The sequence below is a fragment of the Xiphophorus couchianus genome, chromosome 7, assembly GCF_001444195.1.
Source record: "Xiphophorus couchianus chromosome 7, X_couchianus-1.0, whole genome shotgun sequence".
NCBI lineage: Eukaryota > Metazoa > Chordata > Actinopteri > Cyprinodontiformes > Poeciliidae > Xiphophorus > Xiphophorus couchianus.
Genome location: NC_040234.1, coordinates 19,457,457 through 19,477,267, shown reverse-complemented (window position 1 = coordinate 19,477,267; position 19,811 = coordinate 19,457,457). Strand labels below are relative to the sequence as shown.

At 37.1% G+C, this 19,811-nt stretch overlaps 1 protein-coding gene across 4 annotated transcripts in view; it reads right to left on the bottom strand.

Moving 5' to 3' along the window:
• tmem198aa (transmembrane protein 198aa) overlaps positions 1–18,711 on the bottom strand; it is a 45,131-nt gene extending 26,420 nt beyond the window's left edge. The window contains exons 1-2 of one of the 4 annotated variants that reach the window (XM_028023160.1): positions 18,187–18,710; positions 1,127–1,168 (exon numbers count right to left, since the gene is read on the bottom strand). The gene's annotated coding sequence lies outside the window, so the exon portion shown is untranslated. Of the gene's footprint in view, positions 1–609; positions 630–1,126; positions 1,169–18,186 lie in introns of those variants that run through there. The other 3 variants (XM_028023161.1, XM_028023159.1, XM_028023162.1) reach the window with 3 other exon arrangements.
• Between the last annotated feature and the right edge of the window lie 1,100 nt (positions 18,712–19,811).

Below are 19,811 nucleotides of genomic sequence, written 5' to 3'. Positions count from 1 at the left end.
CACTAACATTAATATTAATTCTTTAAAAAGTATTTTTTAAATACTTTTACTTCCTAGCTTACTGACAGTAGTTATGCATATACAAGCACTTTGATGTAATTGCAATTTTATTCAGATCAACAATCTTAGATGGGAATCCCTGTTCTGTCTTGTTATGTCTTTCAGACAAATATTTGCTCATTGCTGACTTCCTGAGATCAAGAAACACGTGTCGTCTTGTTCAATACATCCAGTATCCTTCTTTCTCTTATCTGGGTGTCTATAATAAAAAGTCTAATTGGCATATCTCTGCTCTGATGGTGGTCGGTAAAAACGCACAAGAGCTAATCATCAGCATTAAGAACCCCATAAATTCTGCACAAACAGAATAAATGCATTTCAGTCGTTCACGTAGAATAAAAACGTAAAAAAAAAAAAAAAGTTTAAAACATTCTTCTTTTGTAATTGTACATTGATAAATGTGTTGGACTCTGAATAGACTTTAAAAATATGTTTGCTAGATGTTTTAAAGATTTAGAAATGTCCCACATGCTCAGCAGGAAAATGCTTTAAAAAACATCTTAAAACACATTTTTAATGTAGATGCAGTGCAGTGTGTGATTCATGTACCACAGACTGTTGCTGCCAGCCAAACGCCCACACACAGCTCCACATTCATTCACGTACCAAATCCCAGTGGTTAAATTTCTAGTTGAGACACAAATTAAGACCTTCTTAATCAATACGCTCACTCAGCGGTGGATACATGTTAATAAAAGCATCAGTGTTTTATTATATGCACCAACTCATTTAGGAGATAATATCACCTGCCATATTTTACCTGTGGCCTACCTGGTTTAGAGATGTACTTTCATTGACAGAAAGGTTTGTCAGGCTTTATCAACCCTTTCCTGAGCTTATCAAAACATATCCTTCCACTGCTCTTTGTAGTTATGTTCATTCTATGTCTGCTTAAAAACTGCATATTGAATGACAATAATCTGGCTTGTTTAGATGTACAATTACAAAACAATTAGATCTTGGTAGAGGTTAAGATGTTCAGACAGAAAACACTGGTATTCTGAAGAACGTTGGGTTTAGAGGCTTGTGTGTTAAATGTCAAGAGTTGTTTCTCTGTATCCATTACCTTCAAAAGGTTGTCTTCTTCAGGTCAGTGAACTCTTCATGTCTGACAACAGAGAACAGACCCACATTTTTTATTCCTCCTATTTCACACCTGTCTGGATCATTCAAAAATAGAAAATGCACATGGTGAACACACACTTTGACTGTGCTTTCAAAAAAATTTGTACACCTAGAACTCTTTCACGTTTTTGTCATATCCGAAGGACATTTTAAAATGTGGCATGCATGTATATTTACAAAACCTTTAACAGTTTTTGCTCCATTTAGAGCAAGTTTTTTAAGGTATGTCTTTGCATAACTTTTTGTAATGACGAAATTAAACATTTGCCCATCCTTCTACACAAAACAGTTCAAGCTTATTCAGATTGGATGAAGATCGACTGTGAACTGCAATGTTTACATTTTAGCAGCAGTTATTATTTTTGGTCTGTACTCCAACAGGGCCATTTTAACGTGAATACTTTCCAAGAGCTACCAGCCTGAAACCTTTGGGTGCGTTACTCTACTACCACACCTGGATCCAATGAATGGCTAATTACCAGGCCTCTACAGAGCTGAATGACATGCTAAGGGAATTTGGCCATTTTATTCAAGTCTATTGGGCCAGGGATTCATCTAAAAGTTGCGGGATAGTAGCTCTTGAGAACCAGAGGTGGAGACCCATTTTATTGTCACTCAGGTTTGAATGTTTAGAAATGTTGAAAGGTGAATCTTTGCTCTGGTACAAAATCTTTGTTCAGCCAGATGATAAAATAAGCAATTCTCTGTGAAATGTTCAATGGTTGGGATATTGGTTTCAAACCTAACACTGCTTAGTCACCAGTCTACAGTGTTCCCTGGTGTTCATGAACCTTTTGATTTCCAATGCTCTCTAACAGCGAGGCCGTCACAGAGCAACTGTGTTTATACCGGAGGTGAAATAACACAGATAAACTCTATTCATTAGTTAGGTGACTTCTGTTAGAAGTTGGTTGAACTTAATTTTACTTCAAGGTGTCAAAGGAAATGATTAATGATTATATACAAATCACACTTTTCATAACTTTATTTATAATATGTTCATTTTGAAAATCACAAAACCACAATTTGTCAAGTTCCATTTAAACATGACAAAGTATATAATAACTGAAGGGGTGTAAATACTTTAGTAAATTGCTATATGTGATTAGACAGGAAAAATAAACTCCTGTTATTCAGCATTGACGAAGCAAAAGATGAAAGGCACGTACACATACTGTCAATATTCTCTGTTTTAAAGAAAAATATATCATGAAGTAGTGTTTAAATAAGTACAGGACGTTAAGAAGAAAGAAAAAAAATCTAATAATCATATTAATTATTTCATGAGCACTGGAAAAGAGCAAAATCTATTTGCAATTAATGATTGTAAAACGGATGTGTGCAAAGTGAAAGATGTATTGTTCCACCTACTTTACAAAATGGGCTTCAATGTACCCTGCATTTAGGACAAAGGAAAATAGCAAAAACCTCAAAAAATAAACTATAGTAAAAATATACTTAAAAAAAGGGTCAGCTTATGAAGCCAAAACATTTTTTATAGCAAAAAATAGAAAGCTTAACACATTAAAAACAAACAGAGCTTCTGGTGAGGCTGCAAAACTAAACAGCTAAAAATGTAAAATCTCTACCAAAGCTTTAATTCAGCTGCTTGTTAACACAAGTCACACCAGGGAAAACTTGGATGTTTTTCAGAACTGAGATTTACAGTTCCTAATTGAAAGAAAATCTGTTTAGTTTGAATTTTAAACAGGTTATATGCAAAGAAAAATTTGCACCACAAGGATGGGGATGGGGTATGCTTATTACCTCCACGCCAGTGGTAGATGAATGATGAATAAACTTAATTTTTCTTTCATCAGTTCATTTTGCTGTCTTTTTTAATAATAAACAAATCTACACCTACATCAAGAGGTTTCCTGCAATTACAAACACAATATCCATGTATATATATATTTGTAGTAACTTTTAGCTAGTGGGGTATTGTGTTTTAAATGTAATCATAAACATTTGTTTTTGTTGATCAAAAGGCACAATCTAAGATGAAACTGTGTCCAAGATCTCTGGCATTTCTTTTGCAGAACAGGTTTAATTTCATCAGCATGGCAGATTAAAGACTCCCTATTGCAAACTATGAGCAAAACAATTTATATACATAAAAACTGTTAAGCACATGAGATTGTTATTTTACAAACTAGAAGATGAAAAAGGATATTTGTCTTAGATGCTTGTAGATCGGAGTACAGCTGCCAAAATAGCAGAATATTTGTACCAGTTCTAGGTCAGTTCTTGTATTGACTTCTTAAAATTTGCAGTATTGAACCAGAGTTTACATTATGCCAGACTTGCACATTTCTTTCTTTATGTTGTTTCTTGATGTACGTTTGCTGCATTCAAATTTGGTAGCAGACCTAAAGTTCTTCCCAGTGTAAAGTGATAAATTCTTGGAAAATGTATGCTGTTGCTTGGATACCATGCCGTTGCTAACGAGCTTGTTAACATTAGAACTGTTCACACTCTCAAAGATAAATGTAGAGAGTCATCATCTTATAAACATACTTGTAACTTTAATCACTGGAAGTTAAAATTTAACTAAATCTTCAATTTAAAAATCCAAGACATGTTTGATGAGGCAGATGAATACTGTGTTTGTCACTTTATTTAAACTAATACATTTTGTTAATGTTAATTTCCTCAAAATCCTTTGCCCATATGGAAAACTGTCATAAATTCAAGAGTAAACTTCTAGAGTCTACATTTGACCTTTCAAGCTGAATGTTGTGTCACATTTTGCAGTGACCCCAGCAGCACCCCAAGCTACAGCCACATAGTTGTGGTACAGTTAGATAAAAGCCAACCAGTCAGGTTAGAAGGACAAGGAATAGCATATTATGCAACAACGTCACGTAGTGACTGTTGCTATAACAACTAGCAGAAAGAGTAAGACCTTGCAAATGGGTCATAGGACTTGTCTCCATGGGAATGTACAGAGCCAATTCATGATGGCCTCCTTTGAGACTCCTAGCTGTAGAGAGGCCTGACCTTTGACCCTTTTCAGCTACTGCCTTTTTAGAATTGACTCAAATGTTAGGATTTCTCCACTGAAAGCGCTTGATTTACTACTCATGAGTAGTATAGCCTAAGACTATTCTTTCTTGCTGTAGTAACCAACCACAAAATATATGCTCAGCTCACATAGATTAAAACAAATACATTTATTTTAATAATTCACCATTTACAGATTCTAAGCTAAGTTCACTGTCCTCACTAAGTTCAAAATGTAATTCTGCTGTAATTCCTGCTGAGACAAAGTCTAGACCAAAAATTAACAGATAACATCATGTGTAAGTTAGCATATCAGCAGCGTCATTACACTGCAATCTGGAATCTGCAGTTTGGTTGTTTTCATCTATTTGCTTCTAATGGCCAAATTAACAACAAGGCTGGTCTAAACTACATACAGTGAGGCTATTGAAAATGATAAGTGGTTTTACTCTTGAAATGTGAGAAGCGTGACATGCATTCATTTTAACCACTCACCTAAGACTTAAGTAAATAAAATCCAGTTTAGCTGAATACCTGCAGCCATCGTCTAATTAATAGGAGGAGCTGCAGAGAGTAAGATGAAAGTTATTTTAAAAGCTGTAAGAATTTTCTTTTGTAGTTTGCCACCAGTCACATAACAGACACAGCAAATCTGTGAAGATGATGCACTGGACCAAAACTAACATGTCAAATGAAAACCTGCTGCAGAAAACACCGCACATCACTCTGAAAACATCTGCAGAACGTTGTGGAAGCGGCATTATGATGTGGAGAGGTTCACCTTCTAGCAGAACAATGACCCACAGAGCCAGAAAAACAATGGAATATTTTGATCAAACCATATTTATTTGTGTCAGTATGGCCCTGTCAAAGTCAAGAACTAAATTAAATTGTGGCAAGGCTTGGAAATTGATGTTCACAGATCCCTTCTATGCAATCTGACTGAGCTTAAGTTATTTTGTAAGGTCATGGGGACTTTCAAGCGTACTTGAATTTGATAAACCAGTTAAGAAAAGACGTCACATGATGTATTAATCGTGATTGCTCTTTGCAGTGATAAGATATTTATAAAACAATATAAATCTTATACTAAGCACTTTGTTCCCACAGAAAATTGGTCACGTTTTTGTTGTGCATCCATAAATTTTGATAGATTATGGCAACTGCATTTGTACGCATATACTGATGTTATGTATTGCTAATAAATCTCCTACTTCCTTAACTGATTACACATGAGTTTAAGTTCTTAATAAATATATATAGCAGACAAAATGATGACTAAAAGCAATAAAATATAGCATTTTGGTACGTGAGTCTAAACATTGTTTTCAGAATACAGAAAAAAATAATAATTATGCGTTTCATCTGCTCCCTCATGAGCTGTAGTGTGTGAATGCTGCACTAAAACCAACATCTAAATGATGCCTTGCAGGCTTCTTCTGCCTCCCACTGACAAACAACCCTGAATCAGACCTAAGCACCCCTGACACAAATCACAGCACACAGTCCTTACTTCCATCATCTGTAACAACATGGGCAATAATTTAAGGTCACATAACAAAACCACTGGCGATGTAATAACTTTTCTGCGTGTTGATGCGCTTTCTATTCAGTGTGCTGCTTCTTCATCCACTCTTCTAAAAGAAAAAAAGAACTTGATACTGCAAGGGTACAGATCACATACGGACATTGCTGGCACTGCAAAAAGGTTTTTGAGATTTTTTCCTGCTATATAACAGCTTTTACTTCGGGCAAAAATTGCATTTATCATTCACTGTGAAGCATGACTTTGCTTCTGCCACTGTGCTGACCTTCCTAATCTTTAACTCCACACTTGTAGGGAAAAAAAGATCACATCATACATGCATCTTGTCATTATTACTGGCAGAGCAACTGTTTGATTTTGTATTTCTATGACATTAATAAAACCCCAGAACCAAGTATATGAAATCTTGACAGAATCTTCTAAAAAAAGATCAAATCTTCTCATAAATATGCAGTGTGAAATGAATATGTATTTGCAAGGCTCTTTAAATTTTTTTTAGGTTTTTACTCCACAGACCCTGCTGTGAGATGAATTATATTTTCTAATCTTCTGCTGATACAGAACAAACTGTCAGGAAGAAAAACATGAAGCATTTGAAAGTGTCAGGCCAGTGTGAGTTTCTATGCGTTGTGTATGTGTGTCAAGATGAATATTTCAAAGGCCGCACACTGAGTGGCGGCAACAGAGCATCACCAGAACGGGGACACACTGCTCTTCCTGCTGGAGGTCGGTGGAGTTGGTCATAGGAGAGAAGAATAGCAGCCACAATTTTTAGCTGTAGAAAAGTTCAGTCAGAAATGTGAATTGCAAATCTCACCTCATTTTCCAATTTTGCAAAACTAACAGACAAACAAAAACAAGCTTTCATCAGTCTTCTTTTTTAAGAGTTAAATATTCAACTTACTGGTGCAAAGAAAAACAAAACAAATCAAAACTTACTCTGCTATCTAGGAGTGCAGTTGATTCGGAGTAAATTTGTAGAAGATTTGAGAAATCCGTCTGTTAGATTACTGCTTCAAAACACATGGCTGTCATTTCTTTGGATGAGAAAGCAGTACATACTGTGAATAGCAATTTCCTGTGTACTGTGCAAAGAGGTCCAAGAAATATTTTGACAATATATTTTCTGGAGTTGGTGACAGTTACCAGGCTCTGTTTCTCAGAGGTGATTGTGTATGCATTAAAGTGGATATAAAATGTAAAATCCACTTGTTTAGCTCTCAAATACCTATGTTGTGTACTTTGAGTGCATAAACTTTTAATGTATTCTCTCCCAAGGCAGCATGGACATCTTATTATTCATTTTGGGTCATATTCTGTTCATTTCTCTCTGCTCTATTACGTTTTCTTATCTATTACTTCACTGTATTTGCCATGGAACTGCTAAACAAGGTCATGGACTTCTGGGTAATCAGTTTTGTGAATCGGCCACTTTTTTCCTCGCAATGATTTTGTAGTTAAAGTTCAGCTATGCTGAACAGCAGGACAATGCAAATGGAACATATTACTTGCCAAAGTCCACTATATTCAGTATTTTCATCATTAGTGGATATTGGCTCTAGCTACCGTTTTACTATGTCCAGGTGTGAGAGTAATCATGCCTGACTATTGCTGGTGAAAATACCTGTTTTTGAGTTGGAGTGGACAGCTTTTGCTGTCTTAAAAAAATTCAGCACTTGAGTGTTTTTTGTGCATACTAAGATCTTGTTTGAAGAAGCTAGTTAGTAAATACATTTTAAAGCACTGTGCAATAATTTTATCTCAAGCGGAGCCATACTGCAACAAATTTCTAGGGCATAACCATCACAACTCAAAAATGCCCTGCATACAGAAATATTCTGACACTGCAAGAAATTTAACTAAAAGCTATTGAAATGTTTCTGTTTATTTTGTACCCTGCCTCACTATGCACACTCTGTCTGTACAGTACAAACTGAGTCACCATGGCATGATGAAAACTTGGATTGGTTAGATTTATGAGATGGCAGATTAGCTAGATCTTTTTTCTGTTTTTGATGTTTATGAGGCACTCTCATAAACATGAGAGTGCCTCATAAACATCATTCTTCATCATTTTATTGCCTAACGCTTCCAGAAGCACCATTTTTTTTTTTCTTGGCGCTCCTGGATTGGTTGCCTTTGTCAGGATTGGGTTTTTTCTGTGTTGATTTGAGTCTTCTGTGTGTTTATTTTTGGGTTTCTGTATCTTGAGTCTCCGTGTTGTCCTGTCTACCCCTTGATTGTTCCCAGGTGTGTCTCGTTCCGTGATTACCCTTTGTGTATTTAATACTACCTGTGTTTCTGTGTCTTTGTTGGGTCCTTGTCGTACCAGTGTGTCGTATCTGTCTAGTCATGTCTGCTGTCAGTTATTTTGTAACCAGTTGCTACCAGAATTTGAGCTTTTAGCCTCCTGCTCAATCTGTGCTGCCTGGACTTTCTGGATTTGTATTTTCGTCATTAAATCATCACTTCTTCATCCCAACCTGGGTCCTCAGTATCTTTCTCACCACCACTCACCACATTTCATGACAGTCCTCCCAGTAGCGGAAAAAGAAATAAGTAGACGTTAACTTCTGCTCTGGTGCTAAGACGGTTTCCACTGTGGATATTAATGCATATTAATTTATTACTTTATATTTGTGTGTGAACTACTGAAATAGGTAGTTATAACAAAAAGCCCCAAATATTCACAGATTTTAGTTCTATAAGGGCGGCTTTGGTCACTAACCCACTCGAATACTGGAGGTATCAGAACACTTGGCAAAACCAGAAACAGTGTGGCGGCAGCTTACATCCGATCATTCTTAAGTGAAATGTTACTGAGTTAAACCTTGTTAATACCACTGAAGCTAATACCCAAATGTCAAGCTTGTTTGCTTAATGAGGCTAATGAGTATTATAGATACAAGGATGAGAAAAGAAAAAGAAAAAAAAAACATGATCAACTTAGCAGCTTGCTTTACTAAATTAATTTGCAGCATCTGGATAAGCCAAAAATTGCTGCAGTCAAAATGTGATGGGCATTATTTTAATTTACTCAAAGTCTTATAACCCCATCCAACAGTGCAATGTCTAGATGTACAGTACAAAATAAATGCACTGAAGAAGTACTATTAGATATTGTTCATGAATTAGGCAGCAAAAAAAAAGTCAACTCCAACATCAACAATTTGTGTTCAGAATACCTGATGCTCATATTTCTCTGGTTTGAAATATTTTCACAGGTTTGCTTCCTATCCATACAGCTGCTTACCATGTCTAACTCCTCGTTGACTAGTGTAGAGAAAACAATACATTTAAAAGTGTTGTCATTTATATGCAGCATTGAAGGAAAAGAGAAAGTGAGAGCATGCATGAGCATATGAGTGCTGATCTAATGATTACTAACAGTATGACTGAGCTTCAATCCAGGCCATCTGCCACAGGGAAGACTACTACTGTGTGCTTGTCTGCGTTGGCAGCTGGGGGGATGAGCAGAAAAATAGTCTGCTTGGGACTCAATACAAATCACAGATGAAACTGTCATCCCAATCCTGCTCAATGTTGTATATGTATGTTTATAGGTATTGGATTCACTTACTGAATGATTACACTGTTTCTGGTCAGACATCATTTTGAAGATGTTATTTTTATTTTAATGATGATGAGAGCAGCTTACTAAAATCTGTACATGTTACTATTGACCTCTGTAATCCAAAATAGCGTCCTCTTGAGAGATGATGGATTTGACATTGATGTGCCGCTTATACGTACATACAGTGACTTGCAGCATGTTTTCTTACATAGTTACAGTTGAAAAAACTCTAAAAATGCCTCACTTAAAAAATAAAACATGCTATCAGTAGTAGAAGTCCGAACATTCACTATTTTCATGCAGTATTAAGCATATTTTGCTTAGTTATGCTTTTTGGATGTTTGGATGTTTTGCTTTAAGTGCAGTGAGTGGGCTTTGGGGATTTGTCTGCTATCTAATGTATTTTACAGACAGAATATTCCATTAATTTGTCAACAACTTCACTCCAGATGAAAATGATGTAGGAATAATAACAAAGTAGATTGGACAGTAATCGTGAACTACACCTCCCATCATCACAGTTGGCATAGTAACCAGAAAGGAGCAGACAGCCTTGCTTCATTGAAAATAACTTCACTGTTGCATCCTTGATTGACTGGCTTGCCAAGATGGAAATTTTACCCTCTGTACAGATTCTGCATATATTGGATATCCAAGTCCTGCAGCTAAGCAATATAACTGAACAGGTTAGATGAATTATACCTTGACACTTCATAGAAAATCTAATATCGCTCATGTAGGATTCTGTAATTTTGTATCTGTTGCTCAGGAAAATGGTTTTGACGTTCCTTTTTGAACAAATGTGAGAATTTAATTTAAACAAATTTAAGAACTTCCTCACAAATAAAATAAAGGAGTAAACACATGCACTACACCCTAACAAAATATATATTTTTAAATGGAAAAGAGATACTGACAAAATAGGTTTTGTGACACATTCAAGGCAATCTCACGAGCGACTTCAGAGAAGGTCTTCCTGCTAATACAAGGACTGGAATGATAACCCCAGCTTAAAGAGAAACATTATTTGGTTAATAAGAGACACGATAATTTGGTAATACTACTGGGAAAATGAAGAACACAAAATTTCAGATTTAACAAAACAAAGTAAGATTTCACAAATCAGTGTGTTTTAAAGAACCAATAGTCAAAGCAAAATGTCCCAGTCAGTGTTTGACTGATTCACATTTTAAGCTTTTGGAATTTGGAGCTCGCCATGAATGCCAAAAAGTTATTGAAAATGTGTAAATGTCATCCTGAATTTTCATAATGACCCATAAAAAAAGCTCTTGTCTGCTCTTTGCATCTGATTTCCACTATCTACAAAAAGACAGAAACTTAGTTGAGAATAAAAGACATCTTCTAGCTGCAACAGAGTTCCATCAAACTGCTCTGACAGAGACATCAGAGGAACAATAAATGAACAAGATTGAGTCTTGAAGCACCTATTACTAAAGTCAGATGCTGAAAACAGTAAGCGGTTATAAGGAAAAAGCAGTGGAATCTCTCATGGTTGAAGTAAACTGAACAGCAGTCAGAAGATGGTTGCAGCTGCTGTCACACAGCACTGATTTCCCCCCAAAATTCGTGACACTGATCGACATTTGTCACTGCTCATTTGATGTTGGGCGAGAGCTAAATCTGGCAGTTGGTTTTTCTGTTACAACGAACAACTCCACACCATCAATTTTAGCTCACCGATGGAAAATTTCTTGAAATTCTTTCATTATGAAAGACCGAATAAATGATTCCAGTGTAAACATAGCTTCATAGAAGCTCTGTTCAAAGTAATCATCTGGTTCAAGTTTGTTCAGTTTATGTTTCTTGAAATTTGGATTAGATTAATAAAATTCAGTCCAGAGTCACCACAAAACGTCTGGATAACCCTTCCTTTGCCTTAGCTTTGTGATAAAAATTTCTCCTCCTTAGACTTACCAGCTAAGGTAGGTAAACTTACCTTAGCTGAAAGAGGATGCTTTAAAAATTGTTCAAATGTACGAAAAAGAACAAACTTTATGGTGGCTAACTAAGCAAAGGTTCTGTTACAGGAACTTTAATACGAGAAGCAATTATGTCCTCTGAAGTAACGTGTATGTAACTGTGTGTGTGTGTTAAACTTGGTGGCCTCAGCATTGATCCATATGTAAGCCTTGGTCATTGCTCATGGCCTGAAGGAGAGGTGACATGGGAGTAAAGAGGCTTTCATCAGATTACAGCTCATTCTCCGTCTTTCTCCGTCCCTCTTTTCAGCACTGAGTATCTCTCAGCTGCTTTCAGCCACTTGGCTCCATCCCTCCTCTTTTCACTGCTTTGCTGAAAACTGGACCTGCTTTAAGCGACCGCATTAAATTTGTCTTCAATCTCACAAGGATTCATTGCCTTTTCCAACCTCGCCTGAAAGTGTCTCTTCAAGAGCAGGAATGTGACAATTTGAAGTACAATGTATTTTTTTTAAGTTTTTTTTTTTTTTTATCATATTCAGATATTTGAGGCCAGAGTTTTTTTGTTTTATTTGCAAAAACACTTTTGTTTTTAACCAGTAATTCCTCCAGTATTTGGGCTGATAAAACAGCAGGGATGCAAAAGATCAAGTAATATGGGTGTTTGGCCGCTGGCCCATATTGTGTGGCTTCTGGTCTGGGCTAGAGTGGAGTAGAGGGAGATGTTTTAATATGATTAGCTCCGGTGAAGCAAATTGTTTCACATAAGTCTTGTCTAATCTACCACAGCTTTGAGAACACCACACCAGTATTGGCCCACATCCTTTGCCCTGAAGCTGTCTCACAAACTGAATTGTTGCTACTTCAAAACAGTGAAAGTTGAGAATCCTGCCGCTGACTGCATCAATGTCATTATGTCAACCCTGTACAGTGGAGATTACAACAAACGCCTTATTGTTTGAATAGAGACAACTGCTCTAAATCATGACAAAATGAAGTTACGATGGTAAAAGCTTTCATTAATAGAGTACTAGTAAACTTAAGGAATCTTTCCTTCTGAGTATAGTCTTTAATTGTAATTAAATACTTTTCTTTGTAATAGTTACCAGTTAGTTTTTGTTGCATGTATAAAGTTAAATATACAAGTATGCAAGTTTGAAAATTGTTACTTCAACATTTGCATGCTAATGGAAGAAAATACATTTCTAAATAAGAAGTGCAAAGTATTAGTGGAAGAGTTTGAATTTAATTGTGTAAGCTAGAACCTCATAATATTTCATATACAAGACCCAACTGTTGAAATGGCGATCAAAATTACAATTAATGGAAAATCTCTGTAATAAAAAAAGTCTTAAAAGATACAATTAACTTCCTATAGCTACATGTTTGCTTTGAATAGTTCTAGGATTGTTTATCTGCATAACTTATTAAGATACCTAGCAAGAATAAAATCACAGGACGGATAGATTTCTTTGTGCACATAAAATAAAGTAGGCTGGAATGAAATTGCTTTGTGTGGGTATAAAATTGGAATATAAACTGTCAAAGGGGTGAATAAACTATTCTGTTCTATTAATGGCTGCCTCGCACAAGCTGAGACCTGGAGTGAATGAATTCAATTTACTTCCGCTAGCAAAACACAAGCTGTAGGTTTTAGAGAAGTAGGGGCGAGCAAAAGAACTAACACACTCACATCACCTGCTGTTTCTATTAACTGTGCCTCTCACATCCTGTCCCTCTGTAGGCCTGTCCTGAATAACTGAATTTCAATGCAAACTCTGCTTCAACCACTTTAATTTGTTAGCCAGTTTCAGTGTAATCACACCAACACACACATACACATCACTCAACAAAAATATCCAGTCAGAAATTTAAATTGAAAGGGTGAACAAATCTGCTACGAAAAACACAAAAAGAATACCATGCAAAATTATCATATCCCTTGGATGTTTCCACATCGTGTAAAGTACAATACCAACTTTAATGCATTTCTGTTAGCTGATTCTCCCACCTGAGCTGTAGATCTCTGCAGCTCCTTCAGAGTTACAATAAAGCAGTTTTAATGCTCTCCTTGCCAGGGCTGTTGATGCCCTAATACATTTGCTGTTTTGCCATATTCCAATTTCAGATGATTAACGTACACACAGGTGGAGTCAACTGACTTTTGAAGACTAATGTAAGCACTAGACTTTATCTATGGGTATTATTTATAGGTAGTGTAAAGAACACTGAACACAGAAACACAGCACACTTTTAAAAATTATTATTATTTGGAAAAAATGAAATGTTTCATTCTGTGTATCCTTGTTCTACTGATTTATAATTAGGTGCTTGTTTGTGTTGGTGCCTGATAAAATTTTACAGGGACAGTATTATGAATTTTCCAGGCACATAGTGTCATTTTATAGCACAAGCAAGTAACTATGTTACCTTCAGCTGTTAAAACATTGTATAGATATCAAACATGACTTAAAAGAAATTTGACTTCATAATTTGACATGAATTTAGACTCCGTCTCTTTAAGAAGTCCCTGCTGTTTCTGACACTCCACCTTCAGCATGTCATCACAACATTGCCTTTTCACTATGCTGTTTGCGTTCTTTGGAGCTTTGGACTGAAAAGTAGTTTCTATGATAAGCACGGAAGGTGCACAATCCCACCAGGTGTGTGCAAATTGCTACTGCCGCTAGTCTGAAGGAGCTGTGTGTGTGGGGGGGAGGGGGGGCGGGGGGGTGCTCTGTGAGGCGGCAGCTCAGCCGGAGACCCCAGCTTCATGGAGGGGCTTTGAGGAAATAGGCAGCACTTTGCATGAGCAAGCGATTAGACTCCCCTGAATGGTTGCCATGGGAGAGCCAAGGATTTTTCAAACATGCATGATAGAATCAAGGTATGTTTTTGTATGAGGGAATACCATTATAACATGCTATAAAGCTAAAAGAATTGTTGATATTACATAATACCCCTTCTTCAAGAGTATACATTACAGTTTCTGCTTGTTACATAAAAAAAGATTTGAAAAAGCACAAGCAGTCTGAATACTTTTTTAAGGCGCAATATTTGAAATTACTGGAACCTGCTATGTGGCAGGAGGTAAAGGCACTAATGTGTCTGTTGTGATGGTATGCAAAGACCCTTCCAGCAACAATATAACAGCCAAACACAAACATGCAACATGGTGCATTGCATTGCCAGAGGGTTGCTCCACACTGGGATTTCAATGAGCTGTTTGAAACCAGAGGCTCCCAACATGACACTATCTGCATCATGCTGATGGTGCACAGATCTGTGTGGAGAATTTTGCCCGAGGTGCTCTTATAATGTGAAGGAGCACACTTGTGAGCTGAAAACTAACACGAAAACATATCCGACCACACCTTTCTTACAGTTTGACTGTCGTTTATAAAATAAGCTCAAATGTGTGTTAATGATATTAGGATAGATTTTTTTTACCCTTTCAGTCATACTTTAATTTCCTTTCTCTGTTAAATTTGCTTCCCCTACTTTGAGCTCACATCTTTTCTACAAACACATACCAGAAACACTCACTTTTTGTACTTATTTCCTCTAAACTTTATATATCAGTTGCTTAGGCTCCTAAAACTCCAAATATACACACACAATTCAAAGCTCCCCATCCACCTTGTTTGACCTCCTCCCTAAATAGAAATAAAGAAAAATACAAAGGTTGTTTTCTGCACACTAGACACGAGTCTCTGCAGTTTCTGATCGTTTTTTTTAGCTTGTGTTTGCCACACTAATATAACTCTTTGTCAGGGTGGACAGTATCTCAGTGATGTCCACCACATAAATGATAAGTTGCCTTGTATCGATTTTCAGATTAGCTTTCGATTCTAACTTTTAATTATTTTGGTGGTGAGATCTGTCCTTTATCATTAAAGTGTTGGAATGGAAATATTTCTTCTGTATATTTATGATGTTAAAAATGTCTCCTTTTCTGTCTTCAGGCGTCAGACTGTTTTTCTGGAGAGGGTATAACTTAACGCTTTTGATAAAAGAGAGATGCCATAAGGACAAGGAGCTTTTCAGATCTGGCCAGACTCCTCATCAACTGAGCCTGTCGCTCTGGCTAAAGTCCTAAGTCTGAGGACTGGTTGGCTCACAGTAATGGTTACATAAGTGTCAGGAAAGTGCCATATGGGAAACTCACTGGGGGATGAATGTGTAGGTTTAAATTTCAATACATGTCACACATCTCTATAGCTACTTTGTGCTCCCCAGTATCTCTGCCTTGTTAATTTTTTGCTGAACAATGTAGTATTAAAATACAAAGGTCTCTGGGATGCAAATGGGTCATTAGTCAAGCAATATCAATGTCCGTACTATGACATAATAAAAATATACCACAGAGGATCTTTTTGTGAATCATCATGAATTACACTTAATGTTAATGAATTTCCTGTCTTTAAATCTATTATTGTAGATCAGAAGCTGAGCTCTGGTGAAACAGCAATGATTCTAGACATGCTGTGTTGGAAACAAAAAAAATAATGTGACAGTAAAAAACAGAGACATAAAGTCAATTGCGTGTTGCAAGAATTGATTCTTTTATCTATTTACTCCCCTCAAGGTTATCTGTTTGAACAGACATATCAGCTCAGAAAATGAATCACAAACTGGAGGAGAATTTTCTTAAGGAAAAACAACTTTCAAGTCAAGGATGCCTGTAGGCAGACATCAGGACGCTTTCCGAGGTTTCTTCAGACCAAAACAAAAGTATGATTTTGACAGAATGCCATTTAATAAAAACTTAAGTGTCCTTTTATTCCTTTTCATATTTAGCTTTATTGATTACTGTGCTCTATGTTGTTTCTGTATCTCTTTTTAAGTCAGTACAAGAACTATGCGCACCATGGTTCCGCATCACAGTCCCATGCAAATATGTTCACACCAATTAAAAATTTTGACATTTGCCACATTACAATCAAACGTTTCAACGGTTATGTCAGAAAGCAATGCACAGCAGTAAAAACAGTTTTGAAGGTTCTCAAGAGACAAGACAAAATCCAGTGCCTCCATGGTATGCAAACTAATATCTACAGTACATACCACAGTATTCGACTATAAAGGAATAATAAATGGCTGACCATGTGAGGTTACAAGCGAGGTGTTGAGAGTGTTAAAGTAGCATGGGACTTAAGGTGTGATCTATGGTAGAGCTGCAGGAGTTGCAGAAAGTCACAGCTCAAGTAGGGGGAATCTTATTACAAGATAACTACAAGGTTTGTTGTGAACGGGAAGAGTGGTAAAATAAAAGCATCTTTTGAAAGAAAGCCTTATAAAAAATGTATGATAATAAACGAGTATGCACTGTGAAGATGGTAGTGATGTCATCATGGTTTGAGAATGCATTTCTTCAGAAGGAACAGAGAACCTGGTTTAAGTTGACAGGAGGATAAATGTTCCTAAATATCAGAGAGTCCTAGGAAACAAGTTATAGGCTGTTAGACAGAGAGAAGGTTCACTTTCCATCAAGATAATAACCTAAAGCCAGGGCTGCAGTGAAATGGTTCACATCAATGCTTATAATAGGTTGTAAAAGTACACTAAAATTCCTGCTGAGTGTGTACCTCACTTTTAAAGTTACTGTTCCATTTATTTTCCATTTATTTTTAAGAGGCATCAGTTAAGAGAAACCATTTTCTTTCTTTCTTTTTTTTTACGTTGTTCATAATTTAGGAAAAAATCAAATCATTTGTCAGATTTGTGGAAATAGTTTGATTTTATCATGTTTTAGAGCTTCAAAGCGTGCCCAGTGTAGAACTGACTGGATAATTAATTTGAACATTTTCAACTAATGAAGGATTATCACATGTAGCCAATACCTGAATAAATTACACAACCATAAAGCCATCTGGAAATGGTCATTCAGGAAGTTTTGATTGAATATTTTAGGATGACAACTGTCCTAGTGGTGTTTACATTCAGCTTGAATTTGTTTCAGGTGAGAAATTAAATTAAGAGTCGAAAAATGTTGACAGGCTTTGGTCCAGCCTGTCCTTTCTTTCTTGATTCTCACTCTGGGTAGCTGACTAAGAAACTCTACCTTCCTTAAATAGTTTAAATAACTGGGACTTTAGCAATAGCTGGGAGTCCACATTGTTTTGTTTTTGTTGGGTCATGTAAAGGCTTTTGCAGTAAGTATTCCTGTACCAATCCTTATCCATGTTTAGAATGTCCTAGTCAAACTCCAGAGCTAAATCCAATTGAGGAGCTGTGACAATATTTCTGTCAGCAGATGCTCTCCATCCAGCCTGACTGAGTTTGAGATACTTTGGAAAGAAGAATGGGCAAATGGCCAAGTCTCTGAAGCTGTTAGACACATCAACTACAGAGGATAGATAGATAGATAGATAGATAGATAGATAGATAGATAGATAGATAGATAGATAGATAGATAGATAGATAGATAGATAGATAGATAGATAGATAGATAGATAGATAGATAGATAGATAGATAGATAGAGGCGCAAATCAATTTGACTTTCTATGTTTACTCCGTGTCCAACCTCGTTATGCCCAGTGGAGTTAAATTTATCCTTTATTCTCCTCTCCATTATGTATTCCTCACACACTGAAAGTATCCGTGTGGCTGTCACTGATATGTGACCTGTGAGTGGTCTCGGAGCGCCCACGTCTCTCGTTGTGGAGCACCAAATGTTCTCTCAGGCATCGGTTTGAAAACAATAGAGGAAAAACAATAGCAGCACTGAGGCGCCATGTGTCCACGGTTCAAACTGACAGCCATGCACGGACAACAGGGAAACCTGCCCAAGAAGCTGCGCTGTGATAAAGGTGGACTGTTCATTCACCAAGAAAGAAAAACAAAAGACTAAATTAAAAAGTCGTTTTTATTTTAAGCTCCGCGTTCTATAGTTGAAATGACTGTAATTTGCGGTGAACAAAGAAATCTCACTCACCTCACAAATGCAACATATTGGCGTTCTCTTCTATTGTCATTTTCGCAGCTCCAAAGCGCAGAAAAAAATAATCCCGTCCCTCGTTGAACTTGGTTAGCTTTTGCAGTCCAACATCACGTCTCCAAAGCAGGCGGGAAACTCCAGAAACCTCATCAAAGCGAGGATGAAACAGAGCTCAACTCCTCTTCCCTCTCCTTCACTCTTGGCTTCAGTTCCTCTCTCTCTGGCTGCCTTTCTTTCTCTGCACAGACAGACGCGCAGCCAGTATAGCTACTACCTCATATATTATTAAACACCTTTAATGGACAACTGCGGCGGATGGACGGAGGGGGGCAAAAAAAAAAATGGAACGACGCCTTTCGATATTTATTCCGTGTTTACATCATGTACCCAATTATCTCCATTCAGAACGATCAGAATGTGCACTTCCTTTGTGCGCCCAGTCTCCCTCTCTCTCTCCCTCTCAGCGGGTTGAACCATTCCCTCCGCGCAGTAGGGGGGATGATGGGATCTATTCATGAGAGTGTATGGGAACGAATGGGTTTGGTGACTCGTGGCCAAATGTTGTTATTGTCGTGGGATAAAGAAATGGGGGAGCTATGAGGGTGATAGGAGAGGGAAAGGAAGAAAGTGAGGGTGGGGAGGAGATGAGAATACATGCAAGTAACTGAATTAAAGTGGGAGATTTTTAAGGCAGTTATATAGAAAAGCAGAACAAACAGCCTATCTGTACAAATGTTCTGCTTTGGTATGAAATAGGTTCCGTCTTTCTTTGTTGTTGTTTTCTTACACTGCGTCATACTGAAGACTGTGTGATACCCCGCTCTCCTGAAACGACGCCCTCACACACCATTTTTTTCCCCTCTCATGTATAAACAGAGGTTCTCTCAAGCATCCTGTCGAGCTCCACTGTGCAACAAATTTATAATTACACCCCGCATCCTCATGGTGAAGACGTAAAAAACAACAACAAAACAACAACAACAGCAACAAAAAGAAAAACTGACTGCTGCCTGTCTGTTCCTGTGAGTTCAGGACCTCGGAGAGCTCCAATTTAACACAACTCCACCTGTTTACCATTAGCGCTACCAAGGGATAATGGAAACACCCGCAAATGTGGTGCCCTTCTTTCAGGCAGCATATTTAAAATGAAAATGTATTTAGTTGTAATTATTCTTTTGTCTATTTACACCTAAAAATTTAGATTTCATACACAAAACTACATAGCATTTCATCACTTGACTATCAAATAGATTGTGGACTTTTGTTTATTGTATTTGTTTACTCTTTATGCTCTGTCTGATCACACTGCTCGTTCTGTTTTTTTCTACCCCACAATAAATTAAAGGTTGGAGAAAATAAGTGATGTGCTGGTAGCGCCCCCTCCTGGAGAAAAGTTCGCTACTTGTTTGGAAGCCAGGCACATTTTGAACAAGATCAAACCTGTTGTTTTGTAGAACTTGCTTCAATACGGACCCTATTAGAAAAGACAGGAGGGGTTCAAAGTGCTGCTTGATAAGAAAGCGGAGCTGTCAGCTCGTGTGGTGCTGAAGCAGCTTTTTATTCTTGAGCTGCCGAGACATCAGTCTTAATTATTATCAACCTGATGCAAGAACGTTGTGAAA